Genomic DNA, 17,288 nt, shown 5'->3' with positions numbered 1-17,288 from the left:
CTGAGGCAAAATGAGTATGCTTTGCTTCCTTGGATGCAGTAATGCTTCTGAATATCACTTGCTGGAAGCCATAGCAGGGGAGAATGCTGGTTGGTCACTGTGAAAACAGGATACTGGACTAAGTGGACCATTGGCTTAATCCTGTAGGCTCTTCTTACATTCTTAATGTGTGAAGAAGCCCTTTGTCTGGGAAATGGGAGTCGAGTCAACTAGCTCTGCCATGTTTTATCGGAAGCTCATCTTGTCATGTGTCTAGACTTGCACCCTTGATTGCTTTTGACTTCATTACATGTTTTGTCTCTCACTGCCTGGCACTAATCTTTGTGTATTTCCCGTACAGGTTGCTTTTTCCTCCTGGGATTTGCATTGAATTTTGTGACTCACCCAGGCATCTGTTTGACTTTGTGTTGGAAAGGAAACTTTGTGGTCAACAAAGGCAAATAGTGTCTTGTCTTTTCAAGCGAGAGAAGGGTTTAAAACCACATCAGCAGTTATATATGTATAACATGTGTACCTTCCTGTGATTTTTAAAATTATTTTTTGATAATATGTATCATGGCTTGACCCTCAGAATAGAGTCAAAAATAGGAAGCCAGTATTATTTATTGTGCTCATCTTGTATAGTTCATACCCCATTAAGATTCTAATGGACATAAAGAAATTATTCAGAACTAACCAAGACTACCAGTCCCTCAAGAAAACTATGTCTAAATGCAGGTTTTCATAATGGAGCCTAGGACAGCCTTTGGGAACCTGCTGCCATCCAGATGTTTTGGCTTGCAACTCCCATTTTCCAACTAGGTTGGAGAAATCTGCCTTGGCATTATATTCATTATTCTGGGATAGCTTGTATCTATCAGATCACACCCTAGGTATGTTGCTAGTGGATGGAAGGGAAATTCCATGTGGAACTGCTCTTTATAGGTGCTGGTTGCTTTGAAAAAGAAAAGCATGGGGGGGGTCACCACAGGTGTCCAGCAGTGGAGAAGCGGGCTAAGATACTTACCTGCCTTCAGTGGCGTAGCGTGGATTGTCAGCACCCGGGGCAAGGCAAGTAATTTGCGCCCCTAACCCCTAACCTGCCGCCACTGCCAGCTTCTTCTTGCTGCTGCCTGGGCTGGTCGGGTGTGGTTCTCTCCCGCGCTCAGCGCTGCGCTGGGCGGCCGCTGCACTGTCCCTCCCCCAGATAGTCCCTCCCTCGCTCTCTCTCCGCTCCGCACCGCAACGCACGCCTGGCACCCTCCCCCTCCACAGTGGGCGGTGACTCGGCAGCTCGGATCGGATTCGCACAGCCAGCACTGCAGTGAGAGAGAGTGAGTGAGCCAGGTAGGGGCAGAGAGCTGCGAGTACGAGCACGCGCCCCCCAAATGTTGTGCCCAGTGCGGCTGGCCCCCCCTGCACCCCCCACGCTATGCCACTGCCTGCCTCCTTCTTCTCACAATGCCAATGCCAATGTTCAATTTTTTTAAAAAATGGGTGTTTCTTTCTTTTTAAACCTCTTTTTTAACTTCATTTTTCAGTTTCTGAAAATATATATAACAAGCAATCCCCACATACACCCCCCCAAGAAACATTCCATGCACATACAGTGTAAATAATATAGTCAAACGTTATGAATAGTTTAGAGTTGATGGGCTGAATTAGGGGTCTTCTACTCTCTGCCTTAATAGATTGCCCCAGAATGAGTCATGGGTAGCTTTCCTTTTCAGTGTGCAGAGTGCAGAGTGCAGAGGCAGGCAACCCAGATTATCAAGGGTCTGGAAACCAAGCCTTACGAGGAGTGTTTGAAGGAGAGCTGGGTATGTTTAGCCTGGAAAAGAGGAGACTGAGAGGAGCTATGATAGCCATCTTCAGATATTTTAAGGGCTGTCACGTGGAAGAGGGAACAAGCTTGTTTTCTCCTGCTCTAGAGGGTAGGACTCGAACCAATGGCTTCAAATTACAAGAAAGTAGATTCCAACTAAACTTTGTGACAGCAAGAGCTGTTCTACAGTGAAACAGTCTCCCTCAAGAGGTTCCGGACTCTCCTTACTTGGAGGTTTCTAAGCAGAGGTTGGATGGTCATGGATGCTTTAGCTGTTCATTGCAGGGGGTTGGACTAGATTACCCCTGGGGTACCTTCCAACTCTTATGATTCTATACTGTCTGTGGCAGGACTCACTATATGGCACTATATGGCAGCATCTCATATCTTAGAGCAGAGGTGAGGAACTTGGTATCCTATAATTTCTTTTATGTTAAGACTACAACTTCCATCACCCTTGGATGTCCTGGCTGTGGTTGACTGGTGTCGTGGAGTCTGACAACATTTGGAGCACCTCAGGTCTTCCTCCCAAGCCAAGTTGGAAAATAGGGTGATGGAATTGCTTTTTCAGCCCCCACAAACAGCAGCTTCTGTAAGAGGCTCAGAAGAAAGAAGAGGGTCATTTCAAATTCATGAAAAGGGCAATGAAGAAGTGTGATCCCTGTTCTAGGAGCATTCCAACATACTTGGGTTTATTATTTGTAGACGCTGTCCCTCAGCACTCTTTTCCTTTCTCTGCTTCTCATGGATTCAAACCAATATATCCTCCAGTTGAGAAAGTGGCACAACAGCCCTTAAATCCTTTCTTTATGAAAAGAGGGAGAAGTGGGGGTTTTTCCGTTTTAATCCCAGTGCAGTCCGTATTTTTCTTTGGGAAGGTAGCATGCGTTTTATGAGCAGTTTATAAATTGCAGCAACAACAGCAATAAAAAAAAAACTTAGAATGATTCCTAGAGAAGAATTGTCTTCCCAAAAATACCAATTTAAGTTCTTCTGTAGAGAGGGGGCTGATGAATGTCAGCCTCGGGGTGTTAAAACTGAACATTGGATTGCAGCTTTAGGCAAGGCCAGCCCGAAGCACTTTGCCACCTGAAACAAAATATAAAAAGATGTTCCCGCATGCCACTTATAGAAATTGATCGTTATGGCACTTTTAATCTTATTTCAACACTAGTGCCAGGGGGGACAGGTCAGTGTCCTCCTGAGGGTAGCAGGGTTAGGCCACGCAGCCCATACAGCTGTGGCTTCCTCCCGGCCTGTGCTGCCTCACTCTGCCTAACAGCAGGGCTGGCTGTGGCTTGTAGGGCCAAACTACATGTTATGAAAAACTGAAGTGGCCTGAAGGGCAAATAGCCACTAGGAATGTGGTGTGGTGCCCCAGTCTGGATTGCAATCACATTCTGGATTGCAGCTCTGAAGTTGGGTGTCTCTCCCCCCCCCCCCCCCAGTTTTACCTTCAGAATAAAAGTGGCCAGTTTAAGCATGCTTTTTTTTTTTTTTAGTTGTTTTACTTTACACTGTAGCTTGGCCTTCAGATCTGCTTTGCACCGTGTATTTCTTGCATGTCCAAGGAGGAATCCTGACCTCCCCAAAGAATGTGCCCAAGTGGGAAAATGCAACGTTGTGTTGTCGATAGATCGCAGCTGTGACTCTGTACCATTATTGGCTGCTTCCTTGATTACTTCACGGCCTAGGACCCTCGTACCTACGGGACCGCCTCTCCCGGTATGCCCCACGGAGAGCCTCAAGGTCCATAAATAGCAACACCCTGGTGGTCCCGGGCCCTAAGGAAGTTAGATTAGCTTCAACCAGAGCCAGGGCCTTTTCAACTTTGGCTCCAGCCTGGTGGAACGCTCTGCCTCATGAGACCAGGGCCCTGCAGGATCTGATTTCTTTCCGCAGGGCCTGTAAGACAGAGTTGTTCCGCCTGGCCTTTGGCTTGGAAACAATTGGATTCCCTCCCTCTCTTTCTTTTTTCTTTTCCTTCTCCTCCTGTGAGGAGGCTACATTTTAATATTTTAATGTTTCAATATTTTAATGTTGTATTTTAATTTTGTTTTTAAGTTGTAATCATTCAACTTGTTTTTATTATTGTTTGTAAGCCGCTCTGAGCCCGGCCTTGGCTGGGAAGGGCGGGGTATAAATAAATTATTATTATTATTATTATTATTATTATTTTCCTTCTTTTATTATTTATTACCCACCCTTTACCCTAAGGCAGGCATGGCCAAACTTGCTCCTCCAGCTTTTTGGGGGCTACAACTCCCATCATCCCTAGCTAACAGGACCAGTGGTTGGGGATGATGGGAATTGTAGTCCCAAAACAGCTGGAGGGCCAAGTTTGGCCATGCCTGCCCTAAGGTGCCATTGAAAAAAAGTTTAAAACAATTGACAATCACAAAAATAATATATATATACCTCAAGTGTCCAAAGCTAGGCTAAAGAGGCGTGTCTCCAGCATTCCCCAGAAGCTGTATAATAATGTACTTCTGTGGGCAAGGGGGAATGTCAAAGGTTAGAGGCTGCCACAGAGAAAGCCCTCTCCTGGGCTCACTTCCCCGCCATCCCATGAGCCTCCATGGGAGGAGAAACTACCTTGAGGGCCCCCACTACACCCAAGAGGGTCTGTAAGGAAGGAGGCCGTCTTGATAGTTTAGGACTTTAAACATTAACATGAGCCCCTTGAATTGGGCCCGGAAATGAACCAGTAACCAGTACCACAATTGCAGAAATTACTGTGGCTGAGGCTACCCAGGCCATTATTTTTGTTGTGATGACCATCTCCGCAAGCCAAGACTGTCACAAGAAATGAACAAGCCCTTAAGCATACATACTGGTGCAGTTTTATTTATTTTATTTTTTTGCAAGAGACCGTTGTTTCATGTAATGGAAAATGGCAACACTGCATCTTTAGGAGGAAAAAGATACTGTTTCGTTCAAGGGGAAACAATCAAATTTGCACTGCAGGCAGCAGCTGTACTGGTTTCCATTTATGAAAGTCAGTATGCACCTTTCTCTCGGTAATGTCCCACCGTATCAAACGCAGAGTTGAACAGCCAAAATCAATGGGCTTAAGTCTGCTGGTTTCAATGGGTCTGCTCGGAGATCCATTGAATACTTGTATTAGCAAGAAACAGATGTGCTCAAAAACATGATGAATGTCTTTGCCCCAGGAGTCTTAAAGAAGAACTTGAATTGCAAATAAGCAAATGCCTCCCGATTCCCGCACTAGGTGTCTTCAAAAGCAGTTTGAAGGTTTTATGTTTCTCGTCATACTCACAGTAGCTGAAAGTTTTTAAAAGAATTATTAAGGTGTCTAAGGGAAAACAAACATTTGGTATGTCTTAAGGCTGTGGTCCTATAGGCACTTACCTGGGAATAAGTTTCACTTTGCTCAGGGGACCTTACATCTGAATATACACATAAAAGGTTGTGCAAATCTTCCCTCTCACATGTGCATTGGCTTGCCAGACAGAACTGTCCTAGCACACTTCAGGGGGCTGTCCCTGTAATGAGCCAATTTCAGAGTTGGGGGGGCGAGGACAAGGGAGGGAAAGCGCCATGGTGCAAGCAGAAGTCTTTGCACTGATGGGGTTCATTAGGTGAATCTTTGGGTATAACACAGTCTTGAATACAGCCAACTGGATTCATTTGGGTCAGGAGCAGTACCTTCTGCTTTAGTGTAACCCTGTCTAATGTCAGAAACAGTTTAATGTGAAGGCCAGATCGGTGTTGGGATTCTAGGGTGTGTTGAATAATAATAATAATAATAATAATAATAATAATAATAATAATAATAATAATAATTTATTTATACCCCACCCGTCTGGCTGGGTTTCCCACTCTGGGCAGCTTCCAATAGAATATTAAAATACAATAGTCTATTAAACATTAAAAGCTTCCCTAAACAGGGCTGCCTTCAAATGTCTTCTAAAAGTCTGGTAGTTGTTTTTCTCTTTGACATCTGGTGGGAGGGGGTTCCACAGGGTGGGTGCCACTACCGAGAAGGCCCTCTGCCTGGTGCCCTGTGTTCATATCGTTCTCACTGTTCTTGCTGCTTGGATCTCTGTATACTCTTCCAGCTCCCTGAATTGGACTAGCAGGCACAGTGATACGGCCTCTGCAGTTGGCAGGAAGTGGTGGCAAACAGAGCTGGGTGAATCATGCAGCCTGCCCTTTCCCCTCTGAGGGGCAATCCTGTTCCATTTTCAGTGCTAAAATAATATTTAGCTAGCAGCAGTATTTTTGCACACAGAATGGTGGGGTGCCATCTTGTAATTTGCTCCTGGGTCCTTCTCAAACCCCCCCCCCCGAAGTCTCTCTCTTTCCGTTTGTGTTTTATAAAAAATCCAAAAACCTGGTAACACTGGTGTCCATACCACTTGTGTCTGCCATCTGACATATGTTTAGAGGTTTTCCCCTTGGAATGTAACAAACAGAGATCTGAACACGCATCAGACCATTTATTACAGCAGTTCCATGTAGCACTGAAAAACTCACATCAGTTTGTGTTCGCTCCAGGATGCTTTTAAGAAAAAGATGGGGGGAGGGAATCTGCTCCTAAAATATATTTTAACAGTAAACGTACAATACCAGAAGAATTGCAGATTGTGTTCATTTTTTTGCTGCAGGGTAAATGCAATACTGCAAAATGCTGCTTAGGAGCTTGATTCTGTTGAGTGCTTGCTGATCTTCAGAAATGTTTGGTGCATTGTGAGATCAAGTTTGGTGCCTTCTGTTTTAAAAGCACCATGAAAGAATTAATTAACTTTTTAACTTGCGCTGAATGCAAGGTACATATTTCCCAAAGGCTTTTCTAGGATTGAAAGCTGTAGTCTATCGTGCGGCTGGAAGAAAAGGGAGGAGGGATCAAATTCCTTTGAACTGGTCCCACCCCACCTTACCTAGATATATGAATGAACTCAGTGTTCTGTTTAGTAGCTTTGCTCAAACTGTGCATTACCTATTTATTTAACTACTCCCTGTTCATTGTGTAATGTCATGAGCCAATTAATTGGCGGTCAGCTCAGGTCTGTATCTTTATTTTTAAGTCGTAAGGAAATGGTGGTTCATAAGATTGATGATACTGTCTGCACTTTCAGTTTTCAGTATGATTGAAGTCAGATGTTAACAACAGCAAGAAGTAATCCCTGCGACAGATTCCTAGTGCTCAGTCCAACCTTGGACATGTTTGAGACAATGTAGGTCATTCTGGAGGCACTATTAAGTTCCTGTTTATTTCTTAGGTTGCTTAGCGGTAGAGCATCTGCTTTGCATGCCAGAGTTCTCTGTTTCAATCCCTGGCATTTCCAGGTACGGCTGAGAATGCCCCCTCTCTGTCTGAAATGCTGGAGAGACCCTGCAGGTCAGTGTGGACAATACACGGTTTGAAAATCCAAATAGGAGAGCTACATCAATCAGCTGCAAAAGGAATCTTCAGATTTAGGGAGAAGAAAGTGTGGGACGGCGGAGTTGAAGGAGTTGAAGGAGAACACCACATGGGATGAAGATGAATTAAAGGAGGTGCAAAGGGTTCACATTTTGCATTAAGCCAAGTATACTGAAAGCCAAGGCTCCCATATACTGTAGTCCCGTTTCACAGAATGGATGCACTTTTTCAGTCCACAAAAGAAGCCCTGCTGCTTTGAATCACACGGCCTGGACCCTGCCAAGGATTTTCCAAATTACATAGCTGAGGGAAAGAGCAGGGAGTAGGTCCATTTCTGAGGTCCTGCTGTGGGATGACTTCTGAAAAGGAGTGCCTAAGGCAAATGGGGAGTTGGACAACATGATTTCAGACAGGCTTTATTGTAATGACTTTCCACCCAAAGCAACCTGAGAATTGTACTTTTGAAGTGGTGCCGAGAATCTTCGTTAGCAATTCTCTGCTGAATAATAGTAGTAGTAATAATAATAATAATAATAATAATAATAATAATAATAATAATTTTATTATTTATAACCCGCCCATCTGGCTGGGTTTCCCCAGCCACTCTAGGCGGCTCCCAACAGAACACTAAAAACAGAATAAAACTTCAAACATTACAAGCTTCCCTACACAGGGCTGCCTTCAGATGTCTTCTAAAAGTTGGGTAGTTGTTTATTTCCTTGAAATCTGATGGGAGCGCATTCCACAGGCCGGGCGCCATTACCGAGAAGGCCCTCTGCCTGGTTCCCTGCAACCTCACTTCTCGCAGTGAGGGAACCGCCACAAGGCCCTTGGAGCTGGACCTCAGGTATACTGGGCTGAGGCCGTTTGGGCTTTAAAGGTCAGCACCAACATTTTGAATTATCCTCAGAAACATACTGGGAATTCCCCTGAACAGGCTCATTATTTTAGAATACTCTGGAGCAGCAGGGAGGGATGAAGTGTGTACAGGCAACCCCTGTTTTGTGTTCAAAGAATCCAGAAGTGGCAGGAAAAGGGGGTGAGCTTATATGTGCTCTGCCATTGCGTGCGATGACCCGGAATGCATCCCCTGTGCAAATTGGGGGTTGCCTGTATTATAGACATGACTCCCTAAATGAGGAACACTTGAGTTGAGGGACTCCTTCCTAATATCAGGATCCAAATTCAGGTTATGGTTTCTGTTTCCATCTGTCTTTAGTTCCCACCCTTCCCCATCTATTAATGTACATTCCCACAGGGGGAAAGTGCAACTCTGTACTAGACTGTAATTATGTGCTTGCTGGTTCGTGAGCAGACCCTGTTGAAATCAGCAGGAGTCATTCCCCAGTAAGGATTGCCACAAGGTGCAATTATAGAATACATGAGTTCTCACCCAGAAGCTGGATAGTAGAAGACAACAACACAATGCTATTTTTCATTGAACAATAATATCAGCTAATAGGCCAAAATGTTTTTATCAGAGACAGATCTGTTAAAGTGAAACACTAGGGTCTGAAGTAGAAGTTTCCCTTTAAATTTTAAACTTTTGATGCCTAAGGCAGGCAATATATTTGTGGGAAGATTCTCCTCTCTAAAAAAACCCAAAACACAACTGGCCAAAATTCTTTATTGGTTTCATATCAATAGCTGGGGGGTAAAGCTAACATTCCACATATTAAAATGAAAACAACCATGCATTCATTTTAGCAATTGACTCTTGGATTTGGATTTGTGTGCTAAAAGGGGAGCGACCTGCTCCGAAAATCCAATTTATTTCACACATGATTCCTGCCATTTGCTTTGCTCTACATGGTTAAGAATCTTACTTTAGTTCTGGAGACAGGGAAGGATCTACATCACATCTGGGAGCACCAAACTTGCTTAGAGCTCTCAGAGGGAATGGAGGATGCTGTTGGCCTACCCCAAAGAATCTGCCACTTGAGGCAGCTGCCTCACTCTGCCTAATGGTAGGGCTATGCAATCATGTATGGATCATGGATACACTCAGCAGCCATTTCTCTGGTTGTGTGAACTGCTTGTGGAGGCCAGAGATGCCAGATGTTTCTTGCTGAGTGTGTTGACAATATTTTCAACCCTTTCAGGGACCCTCATAGATTTCATGTGCAATGATTCTTTTTTAGGTCACCAACTGCCATGTAAATTGTGTATAGCAGAGGTAGCCCTCCAGTATTTGTTGAACTACAGCTGCCATCATCCATAACCATCAGCTATGCTGGTTGGGGCTGATGAGACAACAACATCTGGAGGGCCAAAGATTAACCACCCCTGCTCTAGATCTTCCATACAGATTGTTTGTTTGTTTGTTTGTGTGTGTTCTGGTAACAAATAGGTAGGACTTAGTTTAGAACTGGAATGTCTCAAATAATATCTACTGTTCCCGTAACACAATAGCAAAAGCTGCACCATAATAGCTTAAGAGCTATGGTACAGACAAACAAAGCACTTAGCAAAGATTCACCAATGCTCCCAGACTTTGGAACTCCCTCCCTAGAGAAGTTGGACTGGTTCCTTCCTTGTTGTCCTTCCACCGACAGGGGAAGACCTTGTTTCAACAGGCTTTTGGGAACTGACTGCTTTTAATGAGGATACTGGTGCCATGCTGTTTTTGTTGTGATTCTCTGTATGTTTTTAATAGATTATCTATCTGTCTATATCTATATTTCTATTGATGTTTAATTGGGTTTTTTAACCCCATCCCCATGTTTTTAGCTGTTTTTATTTCATCTGTAAGTCGCCGTGAATCCCTGTCAGGGAATCATAGAATCATAGAATCATAGAGTTGGAAGAGACCACAAGGGCCATCGAGTCCAACCCCCTGCCAAGCAGGAAACACCATCAGAGCACTCCTGACATATGGTTGTCAAGCCTCTGCTTAAAGACCTCCAAAGAAGGAGACTCCACCACACTCCTTGGCAGCAAATTCCACTGTCGAACAGCTCTTACTGTCAGGAAGTTCTTCCTAATGTTTAGGTGGAATCTTCTTTCTTGTAGTTTGGAACCATTGCTCTGTGTCCGCTTCTCTGGAGCAGCAGAAAACAACCTTTCTCCCTCCTCTATGTGACATCCTTTTATATATTTGAAAGGTGGAAGAAGAAGGTGGGAAGAAGGTGGGGTATAAATAAATATATAATAATAAAACATATCTCTTTTAATTAACTTTCTCTTAAGTGAGCCAGTTTTAATTAAGCAGCTGAAAAATTTTCTGTGTTGCCAAAATGCTGAATTGTAAATAGGAATGGGTGGGTAAAACAAAATATATTGATCTGCTATCTTAATCCTAATGGTGATGGAGCAAATGTAGCCGAAATTGGTTTTCTTGCCAATTAATAAATGACTCTTGTACATGCCATTAATCAACCATAAGTGGCAATGCTCTCATAGTGGAAGCTCCTTTTAAGTTTTGAAGATGCAGTTTAAGCGACACAGATTAGTTTAACTAGCACATTCAAACAACCATTATAATTAGTCAGTAAGAAGACACATTTGCTGAGTGGTTCAAATGCCATCAGTGCACTGTCAGACTTTTTATTAAAAGTCTGATAATGCTTATTCATCTTCATGCAAGTTAAGTGCAAATCAAAGCACAACAGTTCTGCAAAAAATAGATTAAAAATCCAGTTCAAGCCATGAGGAACACCAAGTTCAGGAGTCCAAGACCAATCATAGTATTGGGAAACAAAACTCAGGGTAACAGCTGAAGGGAGGATTCCCAAGTGAACAAATAGGAAGCCCATAATATGTGCTTTTCTGAATAGTCACGTACTTGACTCAGGATGGGTGTTCTTTGGTGCTGGTTGGGAAGTTGCATAAATAATCGATAAAGCATTATCCTCCAAGAGCTCCTTTGCCTGAAGCAAAGAGTACCTGGATGTTTCCTTGTCCATGTCAATAACTATTGGTGACTGGTCCAACACATCATGTCCTATATAGGCTGCTGCTTCATAGGCCACATAGAATCATTGAGGAAGGGTCATAGTTGCCAACCTTGGGTGCAGATGACCCAAGATTCAGTCCCCAGCATCTCCAGACAGGGCTGATGGAGTCCTGACAGAGGTACTAAGCTAGATGGACCAGTTTCTGGCTCAGGTTAAGGCGACTTTCTATATCCCTAAATGTGGGCAGTAAATAGAGGAGAGTTACCAATATCCTTAGGTCGCTGGTTCGTTTCCATCTTGAAGGAGATGTGTTTTATGGGACACAGGTGGCTCTGTGGGTTAAACCACAGAGCCTAGGACTTGCTGATCAGAAGGTTGGTGGTTCAAATCCCCATGACAGGGTGAGCTCCCGTTGCTCGGTCCCTGCTCCTGCCAACCTAGCAGTTCGAAAGCACGTCAAAGTGCAAGTAGATAAATAGGTACCGCTCCGGCGGAAAGGTAAACGGCGTTTCCGTGCGCTGCTCTGGTTCGCCAGAAGTGGCTTAGTCATGCTGGCCACATGACCCGGAAGCTGTACACCGGCTCCCTCGGCCAATAAAGCGAGATGAGCGCTGCAACCCCAGAGTCGGTTACGACTGGACCTAATGGTCAGGGGTCCCTTTACCTTTACCTTACCAATATTATGGAAGACCAGTTGAGATACCACAACTGTAATCATGCGGCTATAAGAACAAAAGAAGAGCCTGCTGGATCAGGCCAGTGACTCTTGTCCAGCATTCTGTTCTCACAGTAACCAGCCAGGTGCTTGTGGAAAACCTTCAAGCAAGACGTGAGCATAAGAGCACTATCTCCTCCTGTAGTTTTCAGCAACTGTTTTTCAGAAGCATTACTGCCTCTGTTTGTGGATGCAGAGCATAGCCATCATGGCTAGTAGCCACTTACAGATTTACCCTCCATGAATTTCTCCAGTCTTCTTTTTTAAAGCCATCCAAGTTGGTGTCCATTACTGCCTCCTGTGGGAGTGAGTTCCATCAATCACAGATATATCTCTAGCATGCGCTCCATGCTGGACCCTGTGTCCATTTTGCTTAGCTGGGTGTCCTTTTGATCATTATTGTGTTCTACTACAGTGGTAGACACTTGGTGGCCATTGGACTCCTTCTGACCCTACAGTGTTCTGATTCCAAACCGCACACTATTTCTTAGGTGCATAGTCTTCAGATCCACTGATGGAAAACAGAGCACTTCTTCTTTTTGTATTTTAATGTGGGTTTTCAGTTTGCTGAACACAGTAAAATGTGACGTGTAATAAAATAGCTGAAGCAGCACAAATGTGATCATAAATGTAGACAGTCAAATTGAGTAGGCAAGAGAGATGCATCCAGTATGGAGCTGTGAAGAAATATCAGAAAACTGTATGAGCCTTTGATTGACCACATCGAGCCCATGTCAAATTGTTGGGGTGAATTTAGAATGTTCTTGGGGAACCTGGTCAGGCTGCTGAAGCGAAGCAGGTTTGGGATCTCTGGCCAGTGCTGTGTTGGAGTTGAATGTGTGGACGTGTGCTGCAAAAAAATTGGAACGGGCAATTGTGAATTCTTACTTTCTCTGCAGAAGGTTTATCTCATAATGGAGGCCATCCCTCCAGCTGAGAGTAAAGCAAGGGCATGGGTTGAAATTCTGAGCAGTGGGAGCTCTCTTGCCTTTGGGCAGCTCTGGATTTGAGCAGCCATGTCTCTCTGCTTAGTGCTAGAAATACATGACTGTGCATGCAGAACGCAAACATGCTCTAGTGCTGTGGGGAGCAATACAAAAGATGCTCTAGTGCTGTTTTATTGAAATGTGGATATCCCGGTTCAAACCCTAACCCTAACCCATAAAACACCTGTTCTATACCTTTTGACTTAACCTATCCCAGAGGGTTGTTGTGATGACAAAATGGTGTTGGAATGCTGCATTGAGATTCTTGAAAGACAGGTGAACCATTTTGAGGGCTTTGTTTCGCTTTTTTACAATCAAGCGGTGTATACATTTTATGAAATTAAAATAAACAATGATGATAATGATAATGATAATGATAATGATAATGATAATGATAATGATAATGATAATGATAATAATAATAGAAGCTCGTCCCTATGTGATATTGCTCTCTAACTTGCATGCTTACTCAGCACTCTCCTTCCTTCCTTCCTTCCTTCCTTCCTTCCTTCCTTCCTTCCTTCCTTTCCAAGGCATGCTCACACTCTAAACGTGCAAATTTTCCTTTAAGCTATTGTAGCGACCACTGCCTTGCATCATGATGGTAAGCATCTGCTTATCACCCATATATTAATTGCCTTTTTACACCACTCTGCCTTGGGAGCCTCCATGTAAGGCTGAGCTCCTTTTCAGTGCTTGTGAATCATGAAAGCACCTTTGCACTCTCCTTTTGTTAAAAAAACAAAGCAAAACCTTTGCTAGTTGTTGCAAAGTATTGCCAAGTCACATTATTTTTGTAAGAAACTGCCTGTTAGTTCACATGACTGCCTGTCTCAGTGGTTCCATGTTAGAACTCTTGCCAAATCTTTTGGGTTAAATTAAGGAACTGTCATTAACAATAAAATGGGGGAAAGAGCTATGGGAAGCTTCAACCTCACTAAAAGTCCATCTTGGGAAACTTAACATTTCTTTTTTCTTACATCACGTCTGTGCGTCTATTTTTAGATGCTTCCTTTCCCTAGCCTTGTTTGGTTCTGAACAGACGACAAAGAGCCCAATTCACTTGTGTGCCGTGTTACGTAGTTATAAAGAAGGGTGTGTTTTTGTCTTAGCTGATCTATCCTTTTGAAATGGGGTTGGGAAGAAGGTGGGTTGGGTTGTGCTTGTAGATCTCTGAGTGATCAGCTAGGATCCCTGACTCCCATTTGTTTCATAATGGCAGTAACATTATGACTCTTCTGGAAATGAAGAAATTGGTGGGGTGGTACAAGGCGTGAGGAGGAAATAGCAAGGAGTGGGTTTTGTGTGTGCTCAGTTCAGTTCTGACACTCAAAACAAGTTCCTGAACTCAGAACTTCCTTTCAATTCAGTGTTTATGCCTTGATCCAGTTGGAGGCAGTGAGTGTAGGAAATGATCCAGTTCTTGCTTGAAGGAGCAGATAGGAAATAAAACAAATGTGAGCCTTTCACAGCTGTTATGCCTGCATATTCTATTTTCATTCATCTGACCAGAGTACAAAAGTGTTAGGTGACGAGGTTATCAGTGATTGAGTCTATGCAATTGGTTACATAAATGACACTAATCTGAGCTGCGACCAGGGATAGGCGAATGTGTCCGTTTCATTTTCTCATTAAATTGGGTTCTACACATTTTCACATCCATCGTGATTGAAGCAAAGCTAAACGAGTCCTCATAAAAAATTCCTCAACATTTCAGTGCAAATTTTTCTTCTGATACACATTTTTGTATGCAATTTTTCCTAGTATAATGTTTTTGTATGTTGCTTTCACTAACATATGCACTCATATGCATACTTTATTCAAGTATGGCTGTTTTTGTACATAATTCTTGGCTGAAATTTGCAGTGCTCTGAATTTTGCAATGGCTATGTTTAATTTTGAGTATTGTTTCTAAAAGTATGAATTTGAATGCAAACTGAACTGGAACCCCCCCCTTACCTGAGACTGGGAAATGTCCAGGGACTCTTCCTTCCCTATGAGCCTATGTGTTCTCTTAGGTCTTTGCATGAGACCTTGCTCTGCACACCCTTAGTATGTGCTTAGGAGCAGATATGTGATATGACAGTGCCTTTGGGGGCATTGTACCCAGGTCCTGTAACTTCATTCCTTATGAAGATTCCTTGGCTCCTTGCTTTTTGGAACCATGTGAAAACTTCCTTGTTCCAGGGGGCATTCAGGAGTGTGGTGCACTGAAATAAATTTGTGTTATCTTCTGCTGCCTCTCTGCTGTGCTTTTTTGCTGTGGTTTCAAAGTTACTATGGGTCACCATGGGTTATTTTTATTGTTCTGGATTTTAAAATATGCTTTCCTTCCCCTTCAGCTACCTTGAATATGTGGGTGTTGTTGCACTTTTATCCCTAGGATTAATTTGTGAAACAGGCTGAATTGAAAAGTTGTTGAAGTTGCTAAGCCATATTGAACTCAATGGTATTTATTTCTGAGTTGCAGTGTGTGTGTGTGTGTGTGTGTGTGAGAGAGTGACACTTTGACCCTTCTAAAACTGTAGGATTAAACATGCTTGTTAATGAATCCCTTTTGACAAATTTGTACTCTCTCCCTTTTTAAAATGTTATCTTTTAATATTCATGTGGCAAATCTGGAGGATCCATGTACTGTAGTGACTAGGGTGGTTGGACTGAGAGTGGGGCGACTCGGGTTCGAATGCTTACTAAGCTCTCACACTTGCCTACCTCACAAGATTGTTCTAAAAATTATAGCGGTTAGAAGAAAAGGTAAGCATGTAAATTTAAGCGCATTTTCCTTGACATCATCATTCTGCCTGCTGTATTTAAAATCAAGATTCTGCGAAGTAACCAAGCCTTGCAAAGATAATGCATTTAATTTAATTTTTTTAAAAAGAAAGAAAGAAAGAAAGAAAGAAAGAAAGAAAGAAGGCGTTTTACATCCCATTAACTGGAGCAGCCCAACTGTTCAGGCACTGCTACATTTGATTAATAAGATTTTGGCAGATCATTAACTTTTTAGACAGGCTGCTTACCAGGCAAATTCACTTAATCCCGGTTATTGGAGAAGGAGGGAAACCTTCCTGCTGATTGTATCTTGGGGAATCTTTCTGTCTCTTCATCAGCTACAGCAGCAGTCTTAGGAAAGTAAGAAGAGTCCTGCTGGATCAGGCCAAAGGCCTATCTAGTTTAGCACAGTGATACCTCGGTTTACGAACTTAATCCGCTCCGGAAGTCCATTCTTAAACCGAAACCGTTCTTAAACCGAGGTGCACTTTCCCTAATGAGGCCTCCCGCCACCAGTGCCCTTCCACCATTCAGATTCCGTTCTTAGACCGAGGTAAAGTTTGCAAACCGGGACACTACTTCCGGTTTTCCAAAGTTCATAAACCAAATAGTTCGTAAACAGGGCTGTTCTTAAACTGAGGTACCACTGTATCCTCTTTCTCACAGTGACCCATCTGGTGCCTCTAGGACATGGACATGGGCAAATCTTCTGCTCATGATCCACAGCAACTGGAATTCAGAGGCATGCTGCCTATCCCAGCGGTAGTATATTGCTTGCTCACGCTGCAAGTCGAGGAGCAAATGAGCTGCTTGTACTGGCCAGAGACTTGTTCATGTCTGGCCAGAATATTATAGTCCGAACTAAGGGTCAGTATTACCCTTATGTTGGAATGGGGGCTTGCTTTCTACTTCCTACTGAGTTTGTAGCTGGAGTACATCTACACAAGGGACTTCAGAGTTCTCTCTTCAAACCACACTTTAAGAATGAATCTAGCAGGTATTAGTGGGTCAGTGATCCATTCCTGGTTTTCTGCGATACATGCATCCAGTTGGCACTAGGGCCTTGTTTTCATGCCACAGTAAGCCATAGCCTGAATTAAACTATGTGAACAAGCAGTGTGCTCCTCCTTTGCTGGGCCAGGGAATAAATCACAGAGTGGCTGGCTTAGTGTTAAGTGCAAACCGATGTCCATAGTTTGTTTCTCCCAAACAAACCATGGGTAAGTCAAGAATAAACCTTGGGTAAGCCAAGAACAAACTTTATGGTTTGTTTGGAAAGAAATAAACCATGAGTGTTGGTTTATATACCATGTAAAGGCAGTCCTTCCAAGTAAAGGAGACATAATTGAGTAGCTTACATCAGTACACTGCACATTTGTGGTAGACCATACTGTGGCTTGCTGTGACTTGCAAACTTCTACTGCAGTTTGTGCTTTTACATTATTTTCATGCAAACTTTTCAGGTCTCTTGGACCATCATATAATATTTGATACATGAAGGAATCGTGCCCATAGCTTCTGCTCCCTACTCACAGTTCTTGTGGGTGCAGCTGTCGGGAAATATCCCATTGCTCTTTTTCCCACAGCATGTCCAAATTGAGAAGGAGATGTTGTAAATGTTATCTTTCTCCAACACTAGATGGCAGTGTTTGGAGGGCCTGCTAGTTCTTTAATGTCTGTGCTCCTACCACCATGTTGTTCCTCCCAATACTTCATGGTACCTGGA

The 17,288-nt window shown here is 43.3% G+C and overlaps 1 protein-coding gene across 3 annotated transcripts in view; it reads left to right on the top strand.

The window, feature by feature from the left end:
- Positions 1–17,288, top strand: part of KIAA1217 — a 356,312-nt gene that overhangs the window by 87,637 nt on the left and 251,387 nt on the right. The gene's annotated exons all lie outside the window — the stretch shown is intronic.

This window comes from Podarcis erhardii, assembly GCF_964252035.2.
Source record: "Podarcis erhardii genome assembly, chromosome: 12".
NCBI classification, from domain to species: domain Eukaryota; kingdom Metazoa; phylum Chordata; class Lepidosauria; order Squamata; family Lacertidae; genus Podarcis; species Podarcis erhardii.
Note: the sequence above shows the minus strand (reverse complement) of the source record. Positions and strands in the feature narration are given on the sequence as shown.